General features: G+C 40.3%; 1 protein-coding gene across 2 annotated transcripts in view; it reads left to right on the top strand.

Annotated features, from left to right (window-relative positions):
- LOC113069352 (band 4.1-like protein 1) overlaps positions 1-24,384 on the top strand; it is a 126,005-nt gene that overhangs the window by 14,897 nt on the left and 86,724 nt on the right. Inside the window, exon 2 of one of the 2 annotated variants that reach the window (XM_026242362.1) lies at positions 15,547-15,613. The exons of the other annotated variant lie outside the window; for it this stretch is intronic. The gene's annotated coding sequence lies outside the window, so the exon portion shown is untranslated. The remainder of the gene's footprint in view (positions 1-15,546; positions 15,614-24,384) is intronic. 2 annotated transcript variants of the gene reach the window in all.

The raw sequence follows: 24,384 nt of genomic DNA, 5'->3' as shown, positions 1-24,384 counted from the left end.
TCAATAAGCCAAGCTTTATCATTTGTTTATCCATATTGCATTTGTTTTTTATTTGTTGAATCTCAATTAAATTGTTAACCTTAACTTGGTTTGGACGTTTTTTGTATTTTCTAGTTCGGGGAACAGACACAGTATCTATAGTGTGATATCTAGGTGAAAGAGTCTCTATGTGCTCAGAATTAACTGTGATTGATGAAAGATACTAAACACAGTTGTTTGATGAACTTGTGAAAAAAACAGAGTGAGAGTGAAAGAAACGTAGCGAGAGAGAGGAGAGTAGAAAAGAAAACAGCGATAGGCACGGATGGAAACATCAATGACAAGCTAAGGAATGCTGATGTGCTGCAGGTGCGCTGCACTCGCAATTTAGAATAAAAGTGAATGTTCAAATCAGAGCCGTTAAATATTAGAGTTGCAACTCTCTTTGCTCTCAATGCCACGTGGTCACGTGGTTCATGTAGCTCTCAATAGTTCCAAACAAATCCGCGCTGTCTACATATAGCGGTATACATATATTGGCATTTTTTTTTCTGGGAAGTGGCTGAAACAAAAAAAGAAACAAATTTGTCCTGATAAGAAGGTTTTAGGATAACTTCAGGTCCATTTCAAATGTTGACTACTCTGTTATATATATACTAGGGATGGGCATGATTAATCGACGATCGATAATTGATCGTTAAGAATTTCTTCGATCATGTTAATTTGTTATCGATTAATCTAAAGCATTTTTTTATCTAATGCAGGTTGCGTTACGTAGTGCGAGTCTTGAAGCAAAAATATTTAAATATTTTACCACCAGGGTGCAATATTTGACACCCTACTTGGTTATCTGCGATCTTCCGTTTTTATTTCAAATGAATCATCATGAATATGTCACGGCGAAGTGTGGCGTGGCCGTGGGACCATTTTGATTTAAAAAGCGAACTAGTTAACTGCAAACATTGCGATGCCGTGTATAAGTACAACACGGCCACGACTCAAATGATGTACCTGTGCATCCCGGCAACGTCAGTTCCCTCAGAGCGGGTGTTTTCGGCGGCTGGACTGACGGTCACCATGGTTGCGGTCGCGTCTGACACCAGATCATGTCAACATGCTTATACGGTATTTCTCAACAAAAATCCGTATATATATATATATATATATATATATATATATATATATATATGTGTGTGTGTGTGTGTGTGTGTGTGTGTATATAGAAGTATATATTAGGGATGGGCATTCGATTAAATTTTCTTAGTCGATCGTCGGGAGAATTAACGATCAACTATCGATTAATCATTAATATTTTAAAATTAAAATTTTTAACTTGAAGAAAATTTTAGTTAAATGTAGCCCAACATCAGATTATGGTATCTAATTTTAGTTAAGTGTTTGTTCCTTAAGCTACCAGCAATTAAGAGTCTACCTACATCCAGTAAACATTAAAAAAGCTGGCTACATAAAATACAACTATTAAATACATTCATGAGAGGTCAGCTAATACATTCAAATGTCGATAATACAGTAATTTCATCAATTTACCAGCGAGCATACTTCAGAAACATTGAAAATGTGGGGAGTTCAGCGCTGGAACTCCATGAAAGCCAATGTTACTTCGGCATTGCAAAGTTCCTATGTCAATCTATGGGAGTGTCGCAACTCTGTTTTTCAACTGCTCTAAATTAATCTGTTTAGATTGATTAATAATATCAGAAATATGGTGGGAATTAAGTTATATTTTATCACTTCATCATCAATATCATCCAGAGAGTGATAGTAAGATTCTACAGAAAAACAAAGCTACACGGAGCTACAATCACAAACCAGCACAAAGGAGTCTGCTCCTGATCTGTGGCTGTTTACCACAAACACAACATTTATCCATTATTTTGATTTTAAATCCAAAAATTGTTACTTAAAATGCTTTTTCAGCATTGAGATTATTTTTTACACAGTACAGTAATAAAATCTTTTAACAATTATTCAATGCTTTTTACTTTTGCATTTACTATACATTACTACATTACATTAAGTTCCCCTTCGAGGGAACATCGAACTGCGTTGAAAGACACTTTGGGGGAAGCCCCTCAGCGTAGCGCCTCTGAAGTATGAATGAAACTGAGCCAATCTTGATTGGTGTTGCGTCATAACGTAATGTGTGACGGCATACGCGGAAGCTATAAAAAGGACGCCGGCACACAACAGAGATAGCTTTCTGTTCTTCAGCAAGCGCTCTCTGTCTTGTGAGTCTTATTTGGTGTTGTATTGTCTTTAGTCACAAGCATTATTATGGCGAGCAGTTTCACGAGGTGTGTGCATCCCTGCCCACGTTATATCACGGGTGGGGACACACACCGAATGTGTGTGCACTGTTTGGGAGTGCAGCATGTGCGGGCAGCTCTCGAGGGGGCTGCTTGCGAGGATTGTGAGAGATTGCCAATCCGTGTGCTGCGCTCCCGCCTGGCCGTTTTCACTGGGGATGGCCAGGCTCGCGAGCCCCGTGGTGCGGGCGGACGCGGCATGCTCTTCATGGGGCTCGCAGATGGATCTGGCGGTGGATCTCGAGACTGCCGAGGCACGCTCTCGCGATTCATCCGCCAGTTCTGATGCTCTCTTGCTTGCGCGGAAGCCCGCCCCGCGGCTTATTCGCACGAGTGGAGAGCCCGGTGCTTGAGCTGTCTGCTTCCGAGGAAGTAGACGTTCTTAGCATCGAAGGCGGGGATTTTGGGGATGATTCGCCACCCCGTGCCCCACATATGAGGAGCTGGTAGAGGTTGTCTCTCATGCAGTGGCCCGTCTTAATATCAGTTGGCCACATGAGAAGCAGGAAACACTTATTAAAAGCAAGTTGGACGAGCGTTTCCTGCAGCATAGTGAGCAACCAGTTCGGCATCGAGATGTTGTCCTCTCCCACATCCAGAGCCTGGTATTGAGACTCAACACGAAAAAGAGTGTGTTGGCACCAGCCCAGAGAACCACGTTCCTGGGAATGGTGTGGGATTCGGTCTCGATGCGGGCACAATTGTCTCCTGCACGGATCGAATCCATCCTGGCCACGGTGACCAGGATAAAGCTAGGCCATGCCATCACTGTAAAACATTTCCAGAGAGTGTTAGGTCTCATGGCAGCAGCATCCAATATCATTCCATTCGGTCTCCTGCACATGAGGCCCTTGCAGTGGTGGTTGAAAACCAAGGGGTTCTCCCCGAGGGGAAACCCATTTCGCATGATTAGGGTTACGCACAGATGCCTTCGTTCCCTATCTATGTGGAAAAGAGCTTGGTTTTTGTCCCAAGGTCCCGTGTTGGGAGCGTCATGTTGCCGGAAAACCGCCTCGACAGACGCCTCCCTCACGGGCTGGTGCGCGGTCATGGACGGCCGCTTTACGAGAGGTCCATGGCAGGACCATCATTCCTCCTGGCATATAAACTGCCTGGAAATGTTGGCGGTGTTCCGAGCTCTGAGGAGCTTCCTGCCGGATCTCAAGGGCCATCACATCCTTGTGAGGACGGACAATATGTCTGTGGTGGCCTACTTAAACCATCAAGGGGGTCTGAGGTCTCGCCCTCTATGCAGACTGGCGCATCATATCGTATTGTGGTTCCAAGGGAAATTGTTGTCTCTCAGAGCAACATACATGGGAATCAGAATCAGGAAACAGACATCCTGTCGAGGCAGGGGCTGAGGCCCGGGGAGTGGAGACTCCACCCCGAGGTGGTGGAGTCCATATGTCAGAGGTACGGCCCAGTGGAAGTGGATTTATTCGCGTCTCGAGAGACGACTCACTGTCCACTGTGGTTCTCTCTCACACATCCAGCCCCACTGGGGTTGGATGCCATGGTACAGCCCTTCCCCCGATCGCTCTGCTCCCGGGAGTTCTAGAGAGGGTTCGTCGCAACGGCATCAGTTTATTATTGGTAGCCCCATTGTGGCCAGCCCGAGTATGGTTCTCAGACATAGTATTACTCCTGGACGGCCCTCCGTGGGAGCTTCCCATCAGGAGGGACCTGCTGACCCAGGCAGAGGGCTCAATTCTTCACCCTCGGCCCGAACTATGGAAACTGTGGATCTGGCCTCTGAGGGGGCACAGTACCGAGAGGTCGGCCTGTCAGCAGGAGTAGTGGAGACCATACTCAGCTCTAGAGCTCCCTCCACGAGGAAATTGTACGGCCTAAAATGGAATGTTTTCACCGTTTGGTGCAGAGAGCGTGAGCTGGACCCAGTTAACTGCCCAGTGGCTTCAGTTCACTCTCAAGGTGTACGTGGCTGCCATTTCGGCTTTCCACGCTCCTCTGAGTGATGGGCCTCTGGGGAGACAGCCGTTGGTCGTACGTTTCCTCCGTGGGGCTTGGAGGATGAGACCTGCGGCTCGTACCAGGGTTCCCACTTGGGACCTGGCGGTGGTTCTCGGAGGGTTGGTTGAGGCCCCCTTCGAACCGCTGGAGTCGGCTGAGGCCAAGAACCATTCCCTTAAGGTGGCTTTCTTGTTAGCCATTACTTCTCTGAGGAGGGTAGGAGATCTCCTGGCGCTCTCTATATCTGATGGGTGCCTGGAGTTTGCTCCAGGTGACATCAAAGCCATTCTACTTCCTAGGCCAGGCTATTTGCCCAAGGTGCCGTCTAATGTGGCACGGCCTACGGTTCTGCAGGCTTTTCATCCTCCACCTCACGTGATGGTGGATGAGGAGAGACTTCACTTGCTCTGCCCTGTCAGAGCTTTGAAGATATATATCCAGAGGTCCTCCTCATGGCGGAAGTCAGACCAGTTGTTAGTCTGTTTCGGGTCGCCCAAGAAGGGGCTTCCTGCTTCCAAACAGACCATTAGCAACTGGATTGTCCAAGCTATATGTATGGCCTACCAGGTGCGCACATTGCCTTCACCTCTGGCCGTGAGGGCTCATTCTACTAGAGGCATGGCGTCCTCTAGAGCCCTCCTCTTAGGGGCCCCCATCCAGGAGGTCTGCGATGCAGCAGGATGGGCCCCCCCTCACACTTTCATTAGATTTTACAGCCTGGACATTCCATCGACACCTGGCACCCTTGTGCTCTCATCCTAAGTGTGCCTGTGCACAGCTTCACACTAGGACAGGCAGGGCTCGTTGTAGCATAGTGGGTACTCGTAGTTATAGCTTCCGCGTATGCCTTCACACATTACGTCATGACGCAACACCAATCAAGATTGGCTCAGTTTCATTCATACTTCAGAGGCGCTACGCTGAGGGGCTTCCCCCAAAGTGTCGTTCGACGCAATTCTCGTTCCCCTTCTCGGGGAACAAGGGTTACAGTCGTAACCCGAGACGTTTTCTTATGTTATCAGAAACATTCCAAAATTGAAACTTACCATTGACAGAAACAGTCAGCTCTACTGCCTTTTCTTTTGCATTTAAATCTTTATTTCAAGCAATTCTGCAGTTCATAAAGAACTTTAAAATAAGAGTTACAAATTCTGACAATGAACTTATTTTTTATTTTCATCTTCATGCCCATATTTATTTTTCCTTTATATATCACAATGACATTGTAAAGTTTTTTTTTTTTATATATATTTTTGGTCAGACCACTAGTAAAACTGGGAATTTTATCCAGTCAGTAATCCCACATACAGTAATCTGTAAATTTTTACTTTTGAAATGGATATATGGAACTGTATATAACTATTAGCCATGGCCCTCTTGTGGATTCCTGCACAATCAAGTGGGCAACTCAGGTTTATATATATGCATCTTATTGTATCAGCCAGTTCGGCACTGTGGATTTCTGCACAGTCAGATGCTTTTTGGGTGAAAGAGAAATTACATGTACAGTAGTTTTAAGTGCATGCCAGCAGTATTATCTGACAATTCATAGTTTCACATTATAAAACCAAACCTTCTGTCAGCAAAGAAATCTGTGTGTTTGCTCAGAGAGAGAGACAGAGAGAGAGAGAGAGACAGAGACAGAGAGAGAGAGAGAGAGAGAGACAGACTTTTGACTTTTAACAACTCTTTAATCACCACAAAAAACTAAAAACGTGTTACTTTTCCATACTCAATACAACCACTGTACAGGTATGAAAAATAAATAAATTAGGTAAAATCAAACAATCTGAAAAACAGACAACCCAAGAGAAATGAAAAAAAAAATAAAAAAAATAAAAAACATAATTTTTTTTTTCTTCATCATACATAAATATTCAGAAGTCCATCACAGTCAACTTCACAAATACAGTTATTAATACCCCACCTGTATTTAAAGGTCTCTATATCCATTACTAAATTGTAAAATGCAAATTCAAACTTTAAACGTGATTTTATCAACCCTCTAAAAACCAAAGTAACATCAGTTTGCCCCATTCCAGCAATCATATTCCTGCGTGACAGCCACATAGCCAACTTTGCTTGGCCAAAAGCATTCCTCCAAAAAAAAAAAAACAGAGGAACAAGCCTTTCACAATCAGAGAATAAATGAAAAACTGTTTCTGATTGTCCACAGAAAGGGCAACCCTCCCCTACCTGTGGATCAATGTGTGCTCTGTGTCCTACTCTGTTCGTAGCTATTATACCATGCACAATCCGCCACTGTAGGTCTCCAGACCGTTTCTCAATGGGGGGTTTGTACAAGGTCCTCCAACTACCTTTGGGTGAAGAGCCTGGCCCAAAAAAGTCCAACCACTTTGACTCCTTCACATTCTCCAGAGTATGACAGTGAAGAGCCTTTACACACATCTCAAACAGTTGCTTCTTCCCAACAGCCCTAAAATGTCCTGACTGGGTTGAAAAACAAAGGTTCTTCCTTTAGCCACTGAAAATGAGAATCACCTAAATCTCGAGAAATCTTGAAAAGTGTCCATGATTTTAACACTGACTTGTGAAAGGGTGTCAGACCGCTTAAGTCCAGTTTATCACAGTCCGATAAAAACAAGTGACGATCAAATCCCATCTTTCCTGCTCTTCCCAGAAGGGCACAAGCAACCCCAAACCAAACGACGTCCTCTCCATAAAGAAGCCTTTGAGCGGTCTGGAGTCTGAAGGCCTTTATCCGTGATCTAATATCGATGTGCCCCTGACCCCCCTCTTGTCTCGGCAGAAAGAGGACTGAGGCTTTCAGCCAGTGTTGTCCTGACCAGAAAAAGTCTATCAGTTGTCGCTGAATGTCTCTTACCAAGTCTTCAGGGGGCTCTAGCACCATCATTCTGTGCCACAAAGATGAGGCAACCAGATTATTACAAAGCAGTACTCTTCCCCTGTAGGACTGCTGGGGTAGCAGCCAATGCCAGTGTGACAACCGAGCACACACTTTCTCCACTAGACCTTCCCAGTTTTGCTTCATGTATCCATCACTTCCCAAGAACACACCTAAATATTTTAAACCTGCCCTTCCCCATTTCATCCCCCCTGGAATTAAGGGACCATCACTATCTTTTCCACACCAAAAAGCCTCACACTTGGCCCAGTTAACCTTTGCAGAGGAGGCTTTACCATAACATTTTAAACTTTCTTCTAGATGTTGAATATCTCTAGGGTCTTTAATTAAAACCGTGACATCATCTGCATAAGCAGAAAGTTTAACAGGCAACTGAGGAATCGGTGTATTAATTTGTAGACCCCTTAACTCTCTTCTTAGCTTACATAATAAAGGTTCAATGATGATACTATACAGCTGCCCTGAAAGAGGACAGCCTTGTCTGAAACCCCTTTGAACCATTATAGGAACACTAAGGCCACCAGCCATTTTAATTAAACATGTAGCTTCAGAGTAGAGTAGTCTTATCAGTGAAATAAAATTATCCCCAAAACCAAAGGCTTTAAGCGTTTCAAAAAGGTAGACATGATCTACCCTATCGAAAGCCTTTTCCTGATCCAATGACAAAAACCCCACCTCAACATTGTTAAAAGAAGCAAAATCAAAAAGATCTCTCACCAAATGCAAATTGTCTGTAATAGATCTACCCTTGATACAGTAAGACTGGTCCTTATGTATGATTTGTTGCAGTACAATATTTAATCTTTTGGCTAGGCATTTGGAGAGAATCTTATACTCTGAACATAGAAGTGCCACCGGCCTCCTTCTTTAATAAAGTTAAGTCTCCTTTTTTTGGAAGCAAAGTTAAAACCGCACGCTGGCAACTCTTAGGGAGACTTCCTTCAATAGTTGATTCCTGAAGAACTTTAAAAAAGTCATTCCCGATGACAGTCCACAAGCTCCTATAGAACTTAGTAGGAAGACCATCTATTCCGGGTGTACAGCCTAAAGAGAGTTCCATCACCGAGGCAGTAACCTCATCAAAAGTGAGTGTCTTTTCCACAAATTCCTTCTGCTCTGAAGTAAGGACAGGGAGATCCTGTAGAAGTTCTTTTCTAGCATGTCCATCTGAGTTTTCAGCAGCAAAAAGAGTAGAGTAAAAGTCTACAGCCAGTCTGCGCATCTCCACCGGATCAGAAGTGATACGCCCAGCACTGTCATTCAGGCTGTCATTCTGCTTATCCTGAGCAGCTTTGCGTTCCAAATTAAAGAAAAAAGAAGTGGGAGCATCCATATCTCTCACTGTTAAAAACCTGCTCCTTATGAGCGCACCCTTTACTTTTTCATTTAAAAATCGAACTTAAGGAAAGTTTCTTTTCAGTCCACTTTTCTTGTAAACCAACAGCATTGTTACCAGTCATATTTCTCTCAATAGCAATAATTTCTTGTTCCAGTTGCTCCAATGTCTTCTTTAAACACAAAGTGGAATAAGAAGCATATTGCTGACAAAACAATTTTATGTGTGCTTTCCCCAGTTCCCACCAATGAATTATGCTATCAAAACGGGCCTTTTCCGCTTTCCAACTTTCCCAAAAAAACTTAAATTTCTCAATAAAAAGTTTATCTTCTAAAAGTTTTATGTTGAAATGCCAATAATAACTTTTGTGAGGTCTTATGTCCAAGACACAATCAACTGTGATAAGTTTATGATCAGAGAAGGATATGGGGACAATAGTTGTATTTCTAACTCTATTTCTCATATTTCCAGATACATAAAAACGTTCCAAACGTGCAGCAGAAATCAGACCAGTGCTGACTTTCACCCAAGTGTACTGTCGTGTTGAAAGATTGTGCTCTCTCCAAACGTCTAAGAAATTCAGGTTCCCAATCATACTGGCTAAACAGCGTGCTGACTGTGAATGCAGCTCCTCCCCATTTCTATCAAGTGTAAAGTCCACTGTGCAATTCCAATCCCCACCCAAAACAATAAAATCGTCATTCTGGTTTTGCCTTAAATAGTGTTTCAGCTTAATAAAGAGTTTAATTCTATCAGGGCCAGTATTAGGGGCATAAATGTTCACAAACAAAAAGCAAAAACCACTTATTTCTGCCCTTACAATTAGCAGCCTTCCAGGTCCTACCTCAAGTTTCATTAAAATTTTGGCTTTAAGAGCAGGGGAAAAAAGCACAGCCACCCCTGCACTTAAATTGGTCCCATGACTGAGAACATGTTCACCCTCTAACTCTAGCCTCCACTCTAACTCATTGCTTTGATTACTATTAGTCTCCTGAAGGAAAATAACAATCAGCTCTTTCAAATTAATTATTTCTGTTAACAAATGATCTTTTCTTACATCCCTCATCCCATTCACATTAAAGGGGGGGTGAAATGCCCGTTTTCACTCAATATCCTGTTAATCTTGAGTACATATAGAGTAGTACTGCATCCTTCATAAATCCAAAAAGTCTTTAGTTTTATTATATTCATAAGAGAAAGATAGTCTGTACCGATTTTTCCCGGAAAAACACGACCGACTGGAGGCGTGACGTGTGGCCGGAGCTAAAGAATCACGAGTGCGAATAGGCTTTTGCGTTGAGAGCATGTGGAAGCTGTGACATTACCGTGAGGGAAAACCCATCATCCAAAACAAACCATGGCTTACAGTCAGATTCAGCCGTTTATTTATGATCCAGAATCAGATCCAGAGGCTGAAACTGAACGAAAGCAGTAGCAGCAACGACTCGCTCCGAGCGGGGCTTTAACCCGGGTCTCTGGCATGGGAGGGGACGCACTAACAAGGAGGCAGAGATATTTGAAGCAGTTTTACTCACCGCCTGCGGTTCCAACACACGATCGTGACCCTTTTTCCTTGGGATTGCATCATCCTTAAGAAATAAACGATACGCAAATCCGTCGTCAAACTGGGCCTTGTGAACAAGCATCTTCGAAATGCAGGGAACAAACAAAAACACTTGCACAACTCCGTTGATGCTCTGTAAAAATAAACTCCATCCACTGGTCCCTTAATGATGTTTTTTTTTTTTTGGTAATCTGTGCAGGGTTGTCTTGCCCTGGCAACCAAAAACACACTTCTTTTGTGAATTTTCGCGACGCTCTCGCTCTGATCAGTGAAAGTCTGTGCTGCTCAGCCTCGCTATACGGGAGCGCGCGCTCTTCCGGCAGAAGTGCGTCAGGACCCATATAAGGAAATTCCGCTCCATCTAACGTCACACAGAGCCATACTCCAAACTTTCCGAAACTTGTGACAAACCGGAAGGAGTATTTTGGGAACAAAAATACTCCTTCAAATGTACAACTTAATTTTTGAAACTTTGCCCATGTTTAGCATGGGAATCCAACTCTTTAACAGTGTAAAAAAACTCAGTATGCATGAAATAGCATTTCACCCCCCCTTTAAGGGATCCCAATCTTAAGATCTCCATAAAGACAAAAAGGGAAAAGAAAAGACAGAATAGAAAAGAAAAACTGATACAAGTCAGTATATTCATTTTGCTTTCCCTCTTTTTAGCCTCTCTATTTGTGTTAAAATGCCTGCTTGTCTAATGGCAGTAATATGTTTCTTCAGCAGAAACCGCTTTTGTTGTGAAATTTCATTGTAACTACAGACTTTTCGTGCCCTCATCACAGAAGATACAAACTTATCGAGGTCGGGGAAAAAATTGCGGACTTCTACACCTGCTTTACCTTTTGTTTTGTCTAGAAAGGCATTAATTTCCTCAACAGAGTACAATTCCTTATCATATTCTCCTGCCATATCCGTGGAATCTGACCATTGTTCATCATCTTTAATGCTATCGTCAGTTTTCTGAGATAAAATGTCTAGCTCATCAGCCAGGCCCTCCTCAGACCCTCCTGCTGTAGCTGCAGCAGAGGATACACACATCTCTTCATCACCGCTAGTAACATCAACAACAGCCGTAGACTCATTCTCTATTCCTCCAGTAACAGAACTACAACCAAGCTGTTCAGTGCTCAAAGGGTTTCTAAAATCACTCTCAGTATTTCCAGAACTACATCCAGGCTTTTCATTACCCATCTTACTCACCTCATTCTGTCCCTTTACTTCAGCAGCTCCCTCAATCTGTTCAGGGCCATTTCTTCCCTTCTCCTTCGTTTGAAGAGCAGAGTTATGTGTATCCATATGAGATGTGGACGGGCGCGGGTCATTTAACACTTCTTTGTGCGGACACGAAAAGCGTTTGTGCCCCAGGTCACCACATATATAACATTTAAGACTCTCAGTGCTTGCATACACCATGTATGAATTATCTCCATGGGAAACGCGGAAAGAAACTTCTAGTGTGCGCTCTGGTGAAGTTAAGAATATATAAACGACACGTCTAAAAGAGAGCACATGTTTAAGCGAGGCATTTTTGCACCCTAATGGGATCATTTTAACTGGACTCGCAATCTTTCAGAATCTTAATTCTTTAATGATGAGATCATTAGAAATAAACGGAGGGACATTCGTAATGGTAATTTTAGTGGCTGGAGCGGACAGCAGGGTGACCGGTACAAAAGCTTCATTCACCCATATTCCGCTCACAGTCAGCTGATTCACTAAAGCTTCACTCGTCAGAAAGACAACAATTGCTTTGCTCATTCGCGAGGCCGACAGTATATTATCGAACCCGACTTTCTCTCCTACTATTAACAGCAACTCTTCGACCGTAACACCAGGGTCTGACGCACACCTGCACCCATTACGCAGTGAGAGAACAGGTGGCGTTCCCTGCACGGGAGCTGCCGCCATCCCGGCGTTCACAGTACCGCAACACTCGCGGTACACCAAAGGACGACCAATTCAAAAAAGAAAACAACAGACTATAAAGAGGGAAAACCGTACAAGAATACTTGCTACAATCACTCGCTGCATTCACGCACGTGCCTCTCACACCCCCTTTTGCCCATCTCTATGTACGTCACTAGGAGCACTTTGCATAATAATCTCCGCCTACCGTGTTGAGAGAAACGGAACTCTGAGCTGCCCCACCCCCCTCACACAGAAGCTCTGGTTGGTGTGATAGCATCATGTCGAGGAGACAGTGTGTTTTTAATTGTAAAGGCAAGTGTTTTATTTTCACTGCCAAAGAATGAAGATCAGAAGAACCACAATACCAGAGCAGTAATACAAATCCCTTTCACTGATGGCTGCTTTTCTAATCTCGGTGAGTACAAGGCGGGATTTTCAAAGCGTTTGGCCATAAAAGAGGGTTCATTACCAATTTTATTTAGACCAACGAGCATCTCTGAATCACAATGCGAAGTATGATTATGAAGTTATGTGTCTGTTTTCTCCCGAGCGTCTTATCAGTATGTGTGCTGTCTGCAGCCTTTGTCTTTTACAAACACATCATTAAAATGAACTGTAACTCCGTGAATACTCGTGAAGAGACATGAGAGAGATATCTATAGAAAGCTTGATATGTCTACTTTAAAACTAAACAAGTGCTGCCGAAAACAGATATTCTGTGATAAAGTAATCCATATGAAAACAACGCGATGTCTGTTTCATGTCTCCCTTCACTATATCTAATGTGACCCCGCGCCGAACGCGCTATTCAGATTCAAACTGAAGCGCGCGGCTTGAATACACCCACACAGAAGAAAAAGCAGCAAGACTGTTCAAGTTTTTTATTTTACTGTTTGCTTCGCGATGAGAAGAATAAGACATAATTCACCCCAAACAGATGCTAACGCATAGTTTTCCGCAAGTTGTGTGCGGAACAACCAATCAAAACTATGTTAGTTGACCAATCAGAACACAATATGCTACCGAAAGGTGGGGTTTAAGGAAACTGAATCTTTTGAACAGTTTAGTGCGAACCGTTTGGGGATCTCTGAGAATTGAGGTCATTTTAAAATGATATTTTGACAAAATGACAATGTTTTTTAACCTTGGATGGATTTAAACCTAATGTACAGGGCTTATAAACAGTGATAGGAAGCTTAGAATTTTCATCTTACTGGCTCTTTAATTGAAAATTCACAGTATATTGTAATCTGGTAAGTGGTGACAGCATATGCGACATCTCTCTTTTAGTATACATATAATTTACAGGGCACTATTTCAGGAGTTTGTTTAAAATCCTGTATCATACCACTGCAGAGAAATGTAATTGTGTATGTCAAACTTTCATTTTTGGTTGGATGAGCTGTGTTTGAAGCCATTTTAAAATGCAAAATGGTGACTGCAAATTCTGTATAAATAGACCACATCATACAGTAGTTGCTAAACCGTACATTGGCATAGTTGTCCCCTAAATCTAATAACTAGTTGTACCACCCTTGGCAGCAACAACTGCAATCAGACATCTGCGATAACTGGCAGTGAGCCTTTCACATCATTGTGTAGGAATTTTGTCCCACTCTTCTTTGCAGAATTGTTTTAATTCAGCCACATTGGGGGGTTTCAAGCATGAATGGACTGTTTAAGGTCATGCGACAGCATCTCAATCGGATTTAAATCTGGACTTTGAATTGGCTACTCCAAAACCTTAATTTTGTTTTTCTTTAGCCATTCAGAGGTGGACTTTCTGGTGTGTTTGGGAGCATTGTCCTTAGGCCTGTAACGATAACAAATTTTGCTGGACGATAAATTGATAAATTGTATCACAGCTGATGAATGCTTAGCAACGACAGGATCGCAGCTGCCCGAGCACTTTGGAATGGAGAAAACGACGTGCGTGCATGTGTGTGTGTTAACCGCTATGGTGTTAACTCACTGAGGTATGAGGGGCCGTACAAGCCATAATTCATTCTGGCACTCTCACACACATACATTCTCCATTCACATACATATATTCTTGCTTTCACACACTTACATTCTCCTTACACATACATATATTCTTGCTTTCACACACTTACATTCTCCTTACACATACATATATTCTTGCTTTCACACACTTATTACATTCTCCTTTCACATACATACATTTCTACTCTCTCTCAAGCACATACATTCTCCTTTCACATACATATATTTCTACTCTCACACACATACATTTTCCTTACACATACATACATTTGTACTCTTTCTCACACACATACATTCTCTTTACACATACATTTACTTCTATCTTTTTTGGTATCCATTACTTCCTGTTTAAGCAGGAAGTCATTCTCAGACAAGGAAATACATGTGCAAGACCTGATCAGCTCTTCCTCACAATTTTACAGTTATGCTATTCAAAGTCATCCTTTTTTCTTTTTTTTTAAGTACATATTTTAGGTTTTTAACTTGAGCATATCATTATGCACCCTATGTGTTTTACAGATCGGTGTACAAGTGTTAAGACACTGATTTTGATTGTATTAACAAGGCTTAATGCTAAATAAGTTTTCTATTGGTCCGGTTCGGCCAGTGGTTTAATTTTTTTTTACTTGCCCTGGCAAAATTTTCACAGGACTTGCCACAATCAATCAATCAATCAATAAGACTTATTTTTGTCATTGTTGACTGTAACATTGTATTGTAATAAATAATAACCATTTTGCACAAATAGGTACAATAGTTCAAAGATAAAACTAAAATTCAGGCCTAACTATTCCAGTTAAGGATGCACTGATCAGGATTGTATTTATTTTACAATCAAATGAGCCGATTCCCATTCTCATTGCCAATTTATTTAGTTCTTATTCTTTTTCTCTTTTTTGTTTGTTTTTACCTTTATTAAATGTTTATTTTGCTCTGTTACTGGCCAAACTAACCTTGAGCAAACAAACAAACAATGTATGCAACATGAAGCAAGTGCACAAAACAAAAACATCAGATGGGCTGATTTAATATTTTATTATTACTATTTATTATTATTAGTTTTATTTCCTTAATTATATGTGTGTGTGTATCTACACTATGTTTGTACTTTCTGTACTGGAAGCTCCTGACGAAATTTCTTCTGTGTGTAAACACTTATAGGCAATAAAGCGCTTTCTGTTTCCGATGAAAATGCTAATTCAATCTCTGACAGCAGGTGGAGCTTATAGAACACTAGTCTAGCACTGAGTTATTGCTGCACGCAGAGCTGTGCAATTGAATAAATAAGTAAATAAAAATCTAAAAATAAATAAACCGCAATGAGTCTTGGGTTATTTAAATAATATAAAGATATCGCTGTCCCTAACTTGCTGCCTCCCACTTAATTCACTTCCTAAATTAAATGAAAAAATAAAATAAAATCCTTGGACGCTTATAATACGTCTATCTGGCAACATGACTGAGGCTAAGCTCGCGTCCTCAATCACAACTCGCTCAAATGACGAGGCCATGCAACCTTTTCACGATGATAATATTTATTTATGTATTTTTTAAAACCCAGATCGCTTGCTGAAATACTTCTGCGGCTACCTCATCTACCTCAGCCATCCTGATCAAGACCTGTCACTGTGAGTCTGATCGCACCTAACCTGCCTTCCGTTTCCACTACATGCCTTCCGTTTCAACTAAACGCCTTCCGTTTCCACTATACTCTCTCTCGCACATACATACATACTCTCTCTCGCACATACATACATTCTTCTCTTACATACATACATTCTATATATGTCACAGTGTGTCTGGTCTGTGTATCACTGGGTGTCCACTAGAGGTCTCACTTCCCCTTATCGTCACTGTTCATTGTTTTCAGCTGTTTCCACTTTCATTGTTTGTACATGTCTATAAATACCTGGTTTGTTTCTGTCTTTGTTACGGAGTCCTTGTTTGATGTCATTGCATTTCATGTCCGTCACTCTTGCCTTGTCTTGCCTTGCTTTGCCTTGCCCTGTGTTCGTGTCCTGTTTATGTTCTGTTTTGGATATCCTGGTTTTGACCCTGCTTTGCTTGACTACCCGTTTGGATTACCCTTATTAAACAAGCTTCATACCTGCATTTGGTTCTCTCGCCTCGTTCCTGCAACGCCGTATGTGACAATATATGTATGTGTGTATATGTATGTGAAAGGAGAATGTATGTGTGTGAGAGTAGAAATATATGTATGTCTGTATGTGTAAGGAGAATGTATAAGTGTGAAAGAAAAATATATGTATTTGTAAGGAGAATGTATGTGTGTGTGAAAGCAAAAATATATGCATATGAAAGGAGAATGTATGTGTGTGTAAGAGTAGAAATGTATGCATGTGTAAGAAGAATGTAAGTGTGTGAAAGCAAGAATATATGTATGTGAAAGGAGAATGTGTTTTCTGCTGCGGACTGTCCACAGGCTGTGCTCCGGACTAACCCCACTTCACATCATGACATGCTACATTATTTAAATAAAAATGTAAAAATTCCACTGTAACGATATGAACTTCCTAAATCATCGGGAAGAAGGAGGCGGGAACCGGCGCACAATCAAAACACAATTTTAATATTCAAAATAAACACAAAACAGCGCACCAGCCCCTCACGGACGACTGGTGCACACAAATAAAAAGCAAACATAAAATAATGTCCCAGGCCTGGTCCTCTCTCGTCCTTCACGGTCGTCGCTCCAGTTTTATATCCTTCCATCTCCTACGTGGGACTCGATACTGGCGGTGGGGCGCAGGTGTAGCTCATCTCCAATCACTACACCTGGCCTCACTCCTCGTTCCCACGCCTCTCGGCCCCGCCCCACTCGCCACATCCACATTCATTTGCGCAGCCTGTCAGTTAACAACGGCTCCATGTAGTAACAGCTGCTCTATGTGAAATCACTTACCTGATGGAATTTATCGCTGATTAGATAACCGGCTGACAAGATGCACATTAATCATTGGCCGATATATATTGTGCACCCCTATTTTTTTGGCAAATGTGAGATGTTTGTCAAGATCTTTGATCTTTTTGTGAGTCTTTGTGTTCTTTTTGGTCAGCAGTGGCTTTTACCTTGGAACTTTCCCATGGATGCTGTTTTTGACAGGCTCTTTCCTATTGTTGAATCATGAAAACTGACCTTATCTGAAGCATATGAAGCCTGCAGTTCTTAGCTGAAGTCCCAATGCCTCAGAAATGGCTTTATTACCCTTTCCTTACTGATACATTAACTATTTTGTTTCTCATCTGTTAAAAACACACCAAAACAGAAATACAAATCTGACACTTGTAGCCTAAATTGTTAAATTTAAAAAAAAAAAATTTTTTTTGTTTATTTCCCAGACTTTAGTGCTCTGAAAATGTATTTGCCCCTTTCCTATTTTTTTTTCACATAATTATTTTTTTCTTTTTTTTAAGCTTGCGTAAATCCAAAAATACTACTGATCTTAATGTGTATCAGTCACTCCTATCTTCCTTCTCTGCTAATGTCTCCACTGCTAAAATGAAATACTACCATAACAAAATTTAAAATTCATCTAACTACTACCATAACAAAATTTAAAATTCATCTAACTCTCGCATGCTTTTTAAAATATTTTCCTCACTTCTCTGTCCTCCTCCTCCCCCTCCTGGTTCATCTCTAATAGCTGACGAATTTGCCACGTTTTTCACTAACAAAATGAAAAACATCAGTGCACAATTTTCCACACCACAATCAGTCAAGCTCATATCACCAACAAACATACACTCATTTACATCCTTCTCTTCACTCTCTGAGGCAGAAGTCTCCAAACTCATCCTTTCTAATCATCCTACTACTTGCCCGCTTGATCCTATTCCATCTCATCTCCTTCAAGCCATTTCTCCTGCAGTTGTACACTAAGTAGACATTAAAAACGCCGCTTTTACCGCCACACATACCGCCGCGGCGGCGGTGTAAAGTGCATTTGCAGCCTTTGACCGCTGAGTGGCGCTTTAACCACAAGTTATCAAACAAGCGCATCAAAGCACATTTAATATATTTAATATTTAATACTCACAGAAGAAAGTTTGGTATTTATGAAGTTATGTGCATTTCTTAGAACGAGAAAGAGAAAGAGTCTGTGCTTATATTTTCTAAGCTACATGGTATTAAACCATATTTTAGATTGGACACATTTAAAAGGTGTGCAGTATTATTTACAGTATTGTTCAAAATAATAGCAGTACAATGTGACTAACCAGAATAATCAAGGTTTTTAGTATATTTTTTATTGCTACGTGGCAAACAAGTTACCAGTAGGTTCAGTAGATTGTCAGAAAACAAACAAGACCCAGCATTCATGATATGCACGCTCTTAAGGCTGTGCAATTGGGCAATTAGTTGAAAGGGGTGTGTTCAAAAAAATAGCAGTGTCTACCTTTGACTGTACAAACTCAAAACTATTTTGTACAAACATTTTTTTCTGGGATTTAGCAATCCTGTGAATCACTAAACTAATATTTAGTTGTATGACCACAGTTTTTTAAAACTGCTTGACATCTGTGTGACATGGAGTCAACCAACTTGTGGCACCTCTCAGCTGTTATTCCACTCCATGATTCTTTAACAACATTCCACAATTCATTCACATTTCTTGGTTTTGCTTCAGAAACAGCATTTTTGATATCACCCCACAAGTTCTCAATTGGATTAAGGTCTGGAGATTGGGCTGGCCACTCCATAACATTAATTTTGTTGGTTTGGAACCAAGACTTTGCCCGTTTACTAGTGTGTTTTGGGTCATTGTCTTGTTGAAACAACCATTTCAAGGGCATGTCCTCTTCAGCATAGGGCAACATGACCTCTTCAAGTATTTTAACATATGCAAACTGATCCATGATCCCTGGTATGCGATAAATAGGCCCAACACCATAGTAGGAGAAACATGCCCATATCATGATGCTTGCACCTCCATGCTTCACTGTCTTCACTGTGTACTGTGGCTTGAATTCAGAGTTTGGGGGTCGTCTCACAAACTGCCTGTGGCCCTTGGACCCAAAAAGAACAATTTTACTCTCATCAGTCCACAAAATGTTCCTCCATTTCTCTTTAGGCCAGTTGATGTGTTCTTTGGCAAATTGTAACCTCTTCTGCACATGCCTTTTTTTTAACAGAGGGACTTTGCGGGGGATTCTTGAAAATAGATTAACTTCACACAGACGTCTTCTAACTGTCACAGTACTTACAGGTAACTCCAGACTGTCTTTGATCATCCTGGAGGTGATCATTGGCTGAGCCTTTGCCATTCTGGTTATTCTTCTATCCATTTTGATGGTTGTCTTCCGTTTTCTTCCACGTGTCTCTGGTTTTGCTCTCCATTTTAAGGCATTGGAGATCATTTTAGCTGAACAGCCTATCATTTTTTGCACCTCTTTATAGGTTTTCCCCTCTCTAATCAACTTTTTAATCAAAGTACGCTGTTCTTCTGAACAATGTCCTGAACGACCCATTTTCCTCAGCTTTCAAATGCATGTTCAACAAGTGTTGGCTTCATCCTTAAATAGGGGCCACCTGATTCACACCTGTTTCTTCACAAAATTGATGACCTCAGTGATTGAATGCCACACTGCTATTTTTTTGAACACACCCCTTTCAACTAATTCAACTAATTGCCCAATTGCACAGCCTTAAGAGCGTGCATATCATGAATGCTGGGTCTCATTTGTTTTCTGAGAATCTACTGAACCTACTGGTAACTTGTTTGCCACGTAGCAATAAAAAAATATACGAAAAACCTTGATTATTCTGGTTAGTCACATTGTACTGCTATTATTTTGAACAATACTGTATATTATATTAATTATGCGTTATATTATTCAAAAGAAATTGTGGTTTACTTTGCATCCGAGCATTAAAAGTGTTAGCCTATTTTAGGGGGGTAGGCTACATGGATTAATATGCAAAATGTCAATATTTTAATATTTAATGCCTATATTTTAATTTATATTTTAAATATAAATATATTTTTTCCTTTAATAAAACAACATGCATTTTTGTTATTCGTTACCTGCCCTTTATTTTAACATAACCTATTGGGAAAAGGGTTCCAATTATTTAGACCTAATTTGCCTAAAACAAGAAACGCATAAAATTAAACCTGCACGATTAAATCTTTGAAACTCTAAAGAATTAATAAAACGTCCTCACGATTAAACGCAAGTTCTCTCATTATAATCAACAACATTCACACGATGTAAAAAAAAGCTTTAGTAATTGACAACTAAAGTAATTTTAAAGGGAACCTTCTTAGTAGGGTAATATTATATGGCCTAAAAAAAAATCCAAATTGTTTTTTTTTTGAAAAAAAAAATCTGATTTATGATTTAAACTGTTTTTTAAATCAATATTCAAATGACGAAGAAATTTTACAAAACAAGTTTTAAAGCTGCAGTAGGGAACTTTTGACGCTCTAGCGGTTAATAAACAGAACTGCTTGCGTCTTGCGGAAGAACATTGTAGCCGGAGCTACTTCTCTCTGTTTATGTCTATGAAGAATCACAAAGGTACTGGGTTACTCCGCCGCGGTACCCCCGAAGCAATCTAAAATAGTCAGAATATAAACACTTATTATAGGTGTACCCTAGTGATTCAGGACAAGCTAAAAATATGGATTGGAAAATGGATTCATGGTGTACTCGCTTATTATGTTCATTTTTCTACATTTTGAACACAAACAAAGTTACGGACCGCAGCTCTGATTGGTTGTTTTTTACCGGGAGCGCATGACTTTCTGCAAATGGCAATAGGACCACTGGGAGGAGCCAGAGGAGCTTGATTTTTTTCACAGATTATCTGTCTCATATTCTACTGTCAGGACATAATGACAGGTTTAATAAATATGTAAAAAATATTTTTTTTACAAAAGTTCCCTACAGCACCTTTAATATAGTTCTTTATCATTCATTTAGCAGTCAAATTTATAACTGCAACAAGATGATTAATTTAATACTAGCCCATCGTGCATTTAACCATCCACTCAGCTTTAAGAGCTGTTCAGATTAAAACTGGCAGCTCAGCAGTGAGTCAGTGTCATGGATGGAAGACCTGTTAATATTTTTTCTAGTTTATATTTCCATCTCGTTATGCCGCTGGTTTAGATTTTTTTTTTTCTTATAGAACTTTTTTGTAAATAGAGCAGTCACTGACTGTGTCTACACCGGACGCCAGAGTTGTCATCTGTGCCCTGATGTGTGTGTCTAAACTTGATGACATCACACTATAGTGTCAAATCATCTGAACGCAGTGTCAGAACATTTCATCATAAACAGAACGAGCATCAGTTCACTGATGGGGATTGTGTCCAGTGTGTCCATCACTGTGTTCTGTTGTCTTTTGTTCGATCGTTCCACTCCAGACCGGTGTAGACCTGGCATGCGTTTTTTATTGTTTTATTTTACAGCCCTGCTTGTTTTAACGTTTTTATTAAATATCTGTATTGACTGCATGGTCATATTATTGAATTATTTACTGCCATGCAACCTACAAAAGTAAAGCTTGGCGAGTCGATGAACGAGCATTGCTGCAGGTTGATTTTTGGTGGATGTTCGTTTCGTCAGGTGAAACATCTCTCTCACTCGCAGCAGAGTCTGTGAGCAGCAACAACTTCCCCTCCGCGCGAACTGATACCAGAAACACGCTCTCCGCCTTCACTCCGTGAATAAAGTATTTAAGTATGTTTGAAATGTTATGTTCATAACAAAGCATATACAATAATAATAATAATAATTAAAAAAAATAACAGGAGAGTTTCAAAGTGGCTTAAGCTATGTGTAAACTTTTTTCCCTATATCACATGCCAAACTAATAACATTGTAAGCATTATCTACATCTTTAATTGCTGCTTTCTGCTGTGAAAATTTAGTTTGTGATGAAAATAACATCTTTGTCAGTTATTTTATCTAAACAGATCGATTAACTTCTTCAAGATTTCAAAATCAGATAGCATGCTGATAATGTAGCACTGTAAGATTACATTTGTTTGAACGCATTATTGCGAAAGCGATTGAGTGTGAATCTGTTTAAATCATGCTTTAACCCAAAAATAATCAGTAAAAGAAACAGACTAACTCTTAACATCCCGCTCGACTCTTGCAGTCAACCTTCTGATCAAGCTAAATATGTTGGCTGTTTGCATGAATTTTACTTGTGATAAGAAGCTCATATTCATGTGTTTGTGCAAAAATTATTAATGTGCATTAATGACAGGGAGGCGCCCTCTCATCACTTTAATTTTTCATGATAATGAATGTATAATTTTTTAATTAACATAATATCATGGTGTCTCACATAGGTACATTAAAAATATATCTACAGGAAGCTTGAAATGTTTTTAAACGAAAAGGAATAGTGTAATGTGTGAATGTTGCATTTCTCTCGTCGGAGAGAGCCAGTACTGTGAACATAACCAAAACAACAGTCCTATATAAACCGTTTCAGCAAGTGAAAGCCTCATAAGACGTTGTCCATATGAAAGAGCAATTCACACCTTTATCCCGACCCCACAAGCCATGAATAACTATACAAAACCAACCCCCTCCAGCTGAACACAATTCGGTCTGTGTTTTGGCTCTGAGGAACGGTGTGTTACTGGGCTGAAACATGCCTACACTACACTTCATAATTTTCTCGCAGCCCATATTATTATTTTCACAAGACCATAATGATAATAACAAATCATCAATTAATAATTAATCATTATTTTACGAAAATCATTGTTATTTGTGATCGTGGATGTTTGCGGGAGGCTTTAAGACCAAGCGGGGTCCTCTGTTCCCGCCTCACAGCGCGCGGGTCTCCGAGGCTTCACTGTCTGTGGTTTGACTTTACTGAATCAGATTGAGGCGAACTTATTGATCATGAGCCCAAGATTTAGCAAGGCAGGAAAAGTCTAACGGAAGGAAGCTAATGCTGTCAAAGAGAGAGAGAAGTCTAGGACTATTCTTAAACTTGGAGCTCATTATATTGAAGTACATATCCAAACACCAAAAACGTTATGCATTTTATGAATAATGAAATGTTATGAAAATTATGCATTTTATTTATTCACATGCTGTATGGTTGAAATAATATTTTAGTTCACAACTTTAAGTTACGTTGTTTAAAAAAAATGCTTTATTGGCTAACGTTTCATAAACCTTCAGTTGTTATGCTCTAAAATCCATGCCATTATTAATTTCACAGTATTTTTACGACCTAAATGACTAATCTTTAAAGTCACAATTCTATAATGGTCAAAATTACTCAATATTCGGATTGTCCCTTATTTTTTCCCTTGTTTTCCTAAAGAATAAACACATATTTTTTTACAAGAATAAACATAACATATTATTAATTAATAAAAATAATTTAAGCAATTAAAACCTTTTTTTTAAACTTGAATTTAAATACTATTAAACTAACTTTAAATTCTCAAGGAGTTTATTAGTTAAAAAAAAGTTCTAAATGAACTTGTGTTAACAATATAATTAGAACTAACAATATAATTCGGTTTTTTTTAAATGTACAATTCCTGTATAAAATGGGACAGCAACCTTTATATCAGTGGTTCTCAACCTTTTTTTTCCAGCGGGCCGCACTATGGTCTAAGTGCAAGTCTAAGCATATAATTTACATATTACGTCAGCAATACAAACAAACCTGATTTATAATATTATACCCTAACTATTATGATATATAATCTATTACATTCATTGAAATAAACAATTCTACTCCCCATAAATAAAACACCTGATGCTGTCGGGAGCATGCTGTGTGAGATTCAGCTTGAAAGGAGTAACACAAAGAAGTTGTGATTGTAACGCCTGTGTTATACTTTCCGCATGAGCAATCTGGACGCGTACACGGCCAGTGCGGACGCAGACTTCTTCAATTTATACCTCTAAATGCGCAGGCTGATGGCCAGCTCTGCCCAGAATTATTGCACATCTAACTGTCTTTATATTCTTTTATTGACGGATTGCACAGGTTCGAGTAGCAATGAGCTTCTTCACTCTGCCTGCACATGTGCAATTTTGCTTTTGAAGCCTACTGACCAGGCGCACCTGTCCGCGCGGTCGTCTGCTCAGAGCCTCGGTACACACTCTCCAATGACGATTTTTACATCACGCCTACCTAGCGGTCCATAGCGTACTCGTGTCGCGGACGCCAAAAGTTTGACAGAGGCTTTAAGATGCAGGCTTGCATGACCTGACGCGCAACATTTCAGAAAATGTGCGTTCACAAATGTAGCCTATTTTGATCCAAATATGGAAAGCACTTTTGAATTCAATAATATGAGGTTCTCTCTTGAGATATTTTGCCACATTTCTTCAATTAAGGATTGTTACATAGTGTATGGTGTTTCCATTTATCTGAACTTCT

The sequence above is a fragment of the Carassius auratus genome, unplaced genomic scaffold (genome assembly GCF_003368295.1).
Source record: "Carassius auratus strain Wakin unplaced genomic scaffold, ASM336829v1 scaf_tig00001591, whole genome shotgun sequence".
NCBI classification, from domain to species: Eukaryota; Metazoa; Chordata; class Actinopteri; order Cypriniformes; family Cyprinidae; genus Carassius; species Carassius auratus.
The sequence above is the reverse complement of the archived record's forward strand: the minus strand, read 5'-3'. Positions and strand labels throughout refer to the sequence as shown.